Source organism: Nyctereutes procyonoides, unplaced genomic scaffold, assembly GCF_905146905.1.
Source record: "Nyctereutes procyonoides isolate TBG_1078 unplaced genomic scaffold, NYPRO_anot_genome, whole genome shotgun sequence".
In the NCBI taxonomy this organism is placed as follows: Eukaryota; Metazoa; Chordata; class Mammalia; order Carnivora; family Canidae; genus Nyctereutes; species Nyctereutes procyonoides.
The window spans coordinates 13937762-13946958 of NW_026575025.1; the positions used below are offsets into that span (position 1 = coordinate 13937762).

The 9197-nt window shown below is 44.2% G+C and overlaps 1 pseudogene; it reads left to right on the top strand.

The window, feature by feature from the left end:
• Nucleotides 1–212: 212 nt before the first annotated feature.
• Nucleotides 213–1404, top strand: LOC129501031 (dnaJ homolog subfamily A member 1-like; annotated as a pseudogene).
• The last annotated feature ends 7793 nt before the right edge of the window (nt 1405–9197 follow it).

Below are 9197 nucleotides of genomic sequence, written 5' to 3' on the forward strand. Positions count from 1 at the left end.
GGATGTGGAGAAATGGAAACACTTGGTGGGAACGTAAAATGGTGTCATTACTGTAGAAGATAATAGAGCAGTTTCTCGAAAAACTAAAAATAGGGAACTTTCTAGAACGCTCAGTGAGACATGGAGGAGCGGCGGCTCCCGGAGCTGCGCCCAACAATGCAGTCCTTCCCACTCCCCCACACCGGCCTTGGCCCTCTCACCAGCTGTAGAAAATGGTGAAAGAAACCACTTACTATGATGTTTTGGGGGTCAAACCCAATGCCACCCAGGAGCAATTGAAAAAGGCTTACAGGAAACTGGCCTTGAAGTACCACCCTGATAAGAATCCAAATGAAGGAGAGAAGTTTAAACAGATTTCCCAAGCTCATGAAGTGCTCTCTGATGCTAAGAAAAGGGAATTATATGACAAGGAGGAGAACAGGCAATTAAAGAAGGTGGAGCTGGTTGTGGTTTTGGCTCCTCCATGGACATCTTTGATATGTTTTTTGGAGGAGGAGGCAGGATGCAGAGAGAACGGAGAGGTAAAAATGTTGTACATCAGCTCTCAGTAACCTTAGAAGATTTATATAATGGCGCAACAAGAAAACTAGCTCTGCAAAAGAATGTGATTTGCGATAAATGTGAAGGCCGAGGTGGTAAGAAAGGAGCAGTCGAATGTTGTCCCAATTGCAGAGGTACTGGAATGCAAATAAGAATTCATCAGATAGGACCTGGAATTGTTCAGCAAATTCAATCTGTGTGCATGGAGTGCCAGGGCCATGGGGAACGGATTAGTCCTAAAGATAGATGTAAAAGCTGCAACAGAAGGAAGATAGTTCGAGAGAAAAAGATTCTAGAAGTGCATATTGACAAAGGCATGAAAGATGCCAGAAGATAACATTCCATGGTGAGGGAGACCAAGAACCAGGACTGGAACCAGGAGATATTATCATTGTTTTAGATCAGAAGGACCGTGCTGTTTTTACTCAACGAGGAGAAGATCTTTTCATGTGTATGGATATACAGCTGGTTGAAGCCCCGTGTGGCTTTCAAAAGCCAATATCTACTCTTGACAACCGAACCATCGTCATCACCTCTCATCCAGGTCAGATTGTCAAGCATGGGGATATCAAGCGTGTGCTAAATGAAGGCATGCCAATTTATCGTAGACCATATGAGAAGGGTTGCCTAATCATCAAATTTGAGGTAAACTTCCCCGAGAATGGCTCTCTCTCTCCTGATAAACTTTCTTTGCTGGAAAAACTCCTACCTGAGAGGAAGGAAGTAGAAGAGACAGATGAAATGGACCAGGTAGAACTGGTAGACTTTGATCCCAATTAAGAAAGCCGGTGCCATTACAGTGGGGAAGCATATGAGGATGATGAACATCATCCTAGTGGTGGTGTTCAGTGTCAGACCTCTTAATGGGGCCGGTGAATAACACTGCTGCTGGCATTTTATATGCAGTAGTGGATGAGTGAAGGACTATAATCATAGCTCACTTCGTGCTATTGTTTTTGTTTTAATATTCAACTATAGTAGTGTTTTAAAAGTTAAATGAAGAATAAACTCAAATATAAAAGCTCTGACTTTGCCCTGTATGTATGATGACTTAAGTGTGCAAGATAAGTTTAATACTGTAAAACTACTTTTAAAAAATCTCCCCTAGGGATCCCTGGGTGGCGCAGCGGTTTGGCGCCTGCCTTTGGCCCAGGGCGCGATCCTGGAGACCCGGGATCGAATCCCATGTCAGGCTCCCGGTGCATGGAGCCTGCTTCTCCCTCTGCCTGTGTCTCTGCCTCTCTCTCTCTCTCTCTGTGACTATCATAAATTAAAAAAAAAAAAATTAAAAAAAAATCTCCCCTAGCGTTTGTTAGGCCATACCTTGTAATTGTTTGCAGCTCTAAGTATATGAAACAGTTCAGACTGAAATGCTAGGTGTATGTATTGACTTCAGTGTATGACCCTTAATTGTTAAACTATGAAGTTAAAACTTGTATTTAATTGGCAATCAGACAAAGAATTTATTAATTTGTAGAGAAGTGTTGGTCTGTAGTTACGTTAAGTGGGATTCATTGTGATGCCTCTGCATTTTATTGTCTCAACTGTTACTTGAAGATGGCATGCTATGTAATTTGGCCTGTGGTATCAGTGATAGAAAGGATACCTCTCTAAAGAAGGGGTTTATCATATGCTGCTGCTTGAGGGTTTGCACTTGTAGAATTGCATTCCCTTCTGCTGTGCCATCTTTATATATATATATATATATTTTATATATATATCAGTCCCGGTTACACTTTTTTTCCTTCTCTTTGGACCATGATAAACTTCAGAGTAGTGACTTCGGGAGCAGGCTAACTTAGAGCGAAGAGACATTTACATGGAGAAGTTAATTTGCATGTATGAGACAGGAAGGTGTCTTCTAGGTATGTGACAGGCTTACTTTAAACCATTTAACTTATGCTCCGAAGTAACTGTAATTTCATGTTGGTAGTATAGCAAATTATGATGAATAGCTTTAATTGTATGTTTAAAAGGCATGTTCAGAAGCTTAAATCTGGAATCAGAATTAAGCAATAAAAATGTATGAATGTCTCCTTAATATACTGATTACAAAGCATTTCCAATGTGTCACTACAGGCTCCCCCCCCCACCACCCCCATAGATTAAAAGCACTGGTTTTTCACTAAGGTTAAAAAACAAAACAAAACACTAAACTAAAAATAGAATACCATATGATCCAGCAAATGCACTTCTGGGTTAACATGCAAAAGAACTGAAAGCAGGGTCTCAAAAATATATTTTATAGCCATGTTCATAGCAGCATTATTCATGATGCTAAAACATGGAAACTACGCAAGCATCTACTGATAGATGAATAGAAAACAAACTGTAGTCTGTCCACGCAATGGAATATTATTCAACCTTTTACAGGGACACCTGGGTGACTAATGGTTAAGCATCCACCTCGGCTCAGGGTGTGATCCCGGAGTTCCGGAATTGAATCCTGCATCGGGCTCCCTGCATGGAGCCTGCTTCTCCCTCTGCCTGTGTCTCTTCCTCTCTCTGTGTGTGTTTCTCATGAATAGATAAATAAAATCTTAAAAAAAAAAAAAAAAGCCTTACAAAGGGAGGAAAACCTGACACACTTTATATTGAGGACATTATGCTAAGAGCAATAAGCTAGTCACAGGCTCAGTTGGTTAAGCGTCTGCCTTTGGCTCAGGTCATGATCCTGGGGTCCTGGAATTGAGCCCCGCTTTGGGCTTCCCTCTCAGTGAGCAGCCTGCTTCTTTCTCTCCCTCTGCCTTTCCTCCTGCTTGTGCGTGCTCGCTCGCTCTCTCAAATAAATAGAATCTTAAGAAAAAATACCATAGAACCGTACAATTAGAAATGGTTAAGATGATAAATGTTATATCATGTGAATTTTACCGCAATAAAAAAATTTGAAAAAGAAAAACATCCAATGAGAGATTAGAGGTCAGCAAACTTTTCCTGTAAAGGGCCAGGCATTAAATATTTTCAGCTTTGCAGGTCATACGATTTCTGTCACAAAAGTGCTCAACTCTGCCAGTTTGGTGCAGAAGCCACCATAGATAATGAATACACAACTGAGCATGGTGGGTTCCATGAAAACTTTACCAGGTTTGGCCCTACGATTATAGTTGGGGGACTCCTGATCTCAAGATGCACATGTGTATCTGACTTTCTGTTGAGAACCGATGGAAGGCCTAGAATCTAGGTCTGTGAAGTTTCGTGTTGACTTGTCTAGCCTCTTGTCAGGCAGAGTGCAAATGATTTCCCTCAGGGAGAAAAGATAATTCCAAAGGTTAAGGATTTCTGCCCTGGAGGGCAATACCGGGTTAGTATCTGAACCACCAAACCTATTCTAACAATGCCTGTAAATATCTTGTTCTTCAAATTCTCCTCCTGGGAGCTATCTTGGCTGTCCTGCTGGTTTCCCTCACGAATGAGTTAAATAAATCTCTGACACATGTTCTTTTTTTACACACAACACAAAACAAAAACTGTAAGAGATCAAAAAAGGAGCGATTCAAATTGCTGGGGAGATCAGGGAAGGCTTCTTGGAGGTGGCAGCATTTGAGAAGATCCTAGAAGGTTGGGAAGGCTGGTTGGTTTGGGGAATTGGTACCAATCTGTGGAAGGCTAGGGAAGTGTCATGGGGTGGGAAGGGTGGAGCCAGCACGCTGGCTGAGAAAGCCTTCCAGTGGGTGATGGCTCAGGGATCACAGACCAGTTCCCTAGGCTCCATATGGCTTCCTGCCTGGGTCAGTCTGTATCAGGGTCGGGATCGGGATCGGGATTGGGATTGGGATCAGGATCAGGATTGGGATCGATTCTGCTCGGGAGACACCCTGGAAAGGGGTACTTAGAGTGGAAGCCTGGCTCCCACACTGCTAAAGACCATGCAATCCTGATTTCATTTCTTAACCTATAGCCATCAGTTTTTTCATCTACAAACAAAGATAATAATAATTATGGGTGCGGTAACCCTCTGACTCAAGGCCCTGGCGGGGACATGGCCTCCTGTCTGGCTCCTCACAACTCTGATCACATCTGTCCTCAGGGTCACTCCCTCCTCCCATGGGCTCGGGCTGTGCCATCTACTCTAGGCCTGGGATCGGGGAGGTGACAATGAGGCCCAAGGCAGGGACCTGTCCTGGCTGGGCCACCCTCAGCAGATGCCACTTCAATGATCATTCCCTCATTACGACCATAAACAATGACTGATATCATAGTTTATATTTATAGAGCTAGATCTAGTCCTTCTGATGAATAACAATGATTAGGTGATTCTCAAAACAACTCTAGGTGTACACAAGAACCAGTACTGTTAGCCCATCGTACCCCTGACCAAACTGTGGTCCCAGAGGGAAGTTGCTGGTTGGCCTGGGGCTTAGGCTCCGTGCTCTGGCTGATGGTGATTCTGGGCCCGCTGCCACAACACCAGGGTTTGTATGAACACCAGGGGCTGCATAGCAGGCCCAGAGGCTGCCCTGGGTGCTCTCAGACTGACGCCTCTAAGTAAAATGGTCTCTTAAACCCATCTCCAGGCAGACTCCAATGACACAAGGGTGTGTCTGGTTGTATAAAGTACACACTAGGGGACAGGTTCAGCTGGAAGCCTGCAGTGTCCCAGACTGAGCCCGGCCAACTGGGAGGTGCTAGGCATGCAAGGCTATCTTCATCTGCTTTCTCGGGAGATTACTGCCTCGTTTGCTTTCAGACTCTGATTTGCTGGCCGTAGTGGTACCACAAGCTGAACGCCTCGGGAGCTCTGGTCCTGCTGTGACTGGGTCTGTTGATTTGTTCTCTGGCTTCCTGCTGATCAGGGCTAATTCCTGAAAACTCAAAGTCCCTCTACAGGCAGGAACAGACCCTGGCCTGAACCAAGCAAGTCTGTCTGCAGCTCTGAGAATGTGAACTTAACCCCCCACCCCAAATACTCATTGAGCTACAGGGTGGAGTCACAAGGCACAGATAAACAGCCAGGGAAGTCAGTGAATCTCTGGCCTTGGAATGGGCCACTCAGCCTCACTCCTGGTGGTGGGGATTGGGCAAGATGACCCCTCTGGGTCCTGGGCATCTTAAGTCAACCTCCAGTTGCTGCCCCTTCCAGAGGGGGATGACCTTGTCAGGCACATTTCTCCCCCTTCCACGGTCTTCCTGCAGCTCCTTCTGGGGCCTCAGCATTCATGGCCAGGGCAAAGCCTTCTGATCATTTCCTTAAGGAACAAATCATGAGGGAGGAATTCCACTCCTAGGTAGATCCACCACAGAAACGAGCATGTGTGCCCATCAGAACACAAGAACACAAGAACACAAGAACAAGCAGGGCAGCTTTATGCATCATAGCCCCCAACTGAAATACAACAAATGTCTGTCAGTAGTAGGAAGTATAAGCAAACTGTGACATAGGCCCACAGCAATAAGAAGAATAGGCATTGCTATATGCAATGACTTAGACAAATTTCACAGACCTAATCATGATCAAAAGAAGGCAGGCATAAAATACTACATGCTGTGAGAGTCCATTTAGATGGAATCCAAGAACAGCCAACATGAATAGAGATGGTGATACAAGTCAGAATAGTGGTTACCTTGGGATGGAGGGACTGCCTGCTAACGGGCCTAGCGAAATTCCAGGGCATTAGAAATGTTCTTTGTCTGGGTGGTACTTGCTTAGGAGTGTGTGTGTGTGTGTGTGTGTGTGTGTGTGTGTGCACGCGCACGCATACGCGCACGCACACATGAGTGCATGTGTGTAAAAATCTTTAGGTTGTATGCTTAAGATTTGTGTATTTTACTATTTGTACTTTGTACCTCAATTATAACAATTAAATGACCAAATGCATTCAAAATTTGTCCTTATGGTCTGCATTCTGGCTCTTTCCCCACCAATGGAAGCATCACAGCCACACTTGCTCTCTTTGTCAGCTGGGTGTTAGGTTGGCCAGCCCCAGAAATGGCTCTTCAGAGGTTTCCTGCTCTGAAGCGTGTGATGATTGGATTTCTGCCTCCATGACCAGCCCACAGAAGCAACTGCTTCTCTTTGTCTCTGGTCCCCTTAGCCTCTGTCTTCCCATATAAAGTGCCAAGGGGGGAAAATAGCAGGACAATATGGGGCCTGGTACATCAGAAGGCTGCCAGAAGGGATGAAAATTTGAGCAGGGCTGTGGCAGAAAAGAAGTCTGGGAGGATGTATGCTACTTAGGTAATTGTGGTTAACTCTGCAGAGATAATGGCACAGGGAACATTCACATTTTACTCCACGTATTTCTGTAATGGTCAAAGATTTTAAAAGAACATGAATTACTTCTATATATATATATTTTTTAAGATTTTAATTATTTATTTGAGAGAGAGAGAGAGAGCATGAGCAGGGGGAGGGACAGAGGGAGAAGCAAACACCCCTCTGAGCAGGGAGCCCTAGGTGGGGCTCGATCCTAGGACTCCAAGATCATGACCTGAGTCAAAGGCGGATACTTAACCGACGGAGCCATCCATGCACCCTAATTCTATATTTTAAAATACTAATAGCACCACGTATTCACAGAAGTCATATAGTCCAACTTCTCAGTTTGAGCAGGAGTGAAGGTAGGGGCAGAGGTGGCAGTGTTTTGCCCAAGGCTACATGACTACCTTATGGTAGGCCATGGCTGGCCATCGGTCCCTCTGGTTACCTGTGTCTTGCTCTTTGGAACTTGGGTGTCTTGCTTGCAGATGGGACTGCCTTCTTGCTGTGTCTTCCATGGTAATTCCTGGGTGTAAAGAGAGAGAGAGAGGGAGTTCAAGCTTTCTGGTGTCTCTTCTTAGCAGACCAGGTACCCACCCTCATGATCTGATTACCTCCCAAGAACCTCATTACAAATACTGTAACAGGGACGTCTGGGGAGCTCAGTGGTTGAGCATCTCTGCCTTTGTCTCAGGGTGTGATCCTGGAGTTCCGGGATCGAGTCCCACGTTGGGCTTCCCGCAGGGAGCCTGCTTCTCCCTCTGCCTGTGTCTCTGCCTCTCTCTGTGTCTCTTGTGAATAAATAAAATATTTTTTAAAAGAGCAAATACTGTAACATTGGGGTTAGGACTTCAACATATGAATGCAGGGGGACACAAATATTAAATCTATCATACATAATAATTCCTCCTACATGACATGATTTTTAAAAAGATTTTATTTATTTATTTCAGAAAGAGAGAGAGTACAAGCAGGGAGAGGGCAGAGGGAGAGGCAGGAGCAGACTCCTCACTGAGCAGGGAACCTAATGCAGGGCTCAATCCTAGGACCCCAGGATCATCATTTGAGCAGAGGGCAGACACTAAACCGATTGAGTCACACAGGAGCCCCTACATGACATGATTTGAATCCCTCTTCCATCTCTGTTTTTTTTTTTCCTGAATTTTATTTAATCAGCAAATATTTATTGAGCACTTATTGTGTTCTAAGCTCTTAGGATGCATCAGTGAAAAAAGGACAAAGATCTCTGCTTTCATGGATTCTTTTTTAATGTTGGTGGGCCCTAGGGCTTAGTCCTTGGTTCCCCTTATCTTGTTTTAATCTACTTTCACTCTCTTGGTGATCTCATGCAGTTTCACAGCTGGCTGTAGACAACATCTGTATGACAGGCTCCCACCTTTCTATTTCCAACTCTAGCTATCTCTCCTAACTCCACCTGCCTATTCAACATCCCCACTTGGTTAACTAATATCTGAGGTGGATGCTGTGGGATGCTATCTGGATTTTTCCCCCTCCGGGTCCAACGCATTCATTCCCCCAGCTGTAGGGAATGTTGTATGCTCATAGCTGAATCCTTCCCAAGGAACTGCCCTCAGCTGCAGGGAGCTGCCTCACCCAATCAAGTCACTGGTAGCAAGATAAAGGATTGTCCTCTTGCTTCAATTCAAGTCAACTCTGGGGAGTCTTTCCCATTCAGGTACACGGTATATGGTCATTGATATGACAGAGAAGTTCTTTTCTGTCCTATCTGGAAGGAAGATAGGAAGCTGTTCACATTTACAAGGGATGAACAACAGCATCCATTATGGTCTTGCCCCAGGGCTGTGTTCTTTCTTCTGTCATGAAATAGACTAAAAGGATTTGGAAAATCTGGACATCCTGCAGAATATCTTATTGATCCACTGTGTCAATGAACAAAAGTGGAAAGTACATTGGAGTCTTGACAAGATATATTTATTTCAAAGGATGAAAGATAAATCCTATGAAGAATCAAAGTCCCAGTCGAAGACTTATGTCTACACACACACACACACACACACACACACACACACAAACCAGGCACACAGATGTTTATAGCAACTTATTTCATAATTGCCCAAGCTTGGAAGCAACAGGATATTTTTCAGCAGGTGAATGGATAAATAAACATCCAGACAATGAAATACTCTTCACTGCTAAAAAGAAATGAGTTATAAGCCATGAAAAGACATGGAGGAATCTTAAATGCATATTACTTAGTAAAAGAAGCCAATCTGAAAATGTGGCCTTTTGTGTGACTCCAACTATATGACAGTTCGAAAAGGCAAAACTATGGGGATGGTAAAAAGATCAGTAGTTGCCAGATCTTGGTAGGAAGGGAGCGATGTATAGGTGCAGCACAGAGGGTTTTTAGAGCAGGGAAACTACTCTGTATGATACTACAATGGTGAATGCCTGTCATTATACATTTGTTCAAACCCAT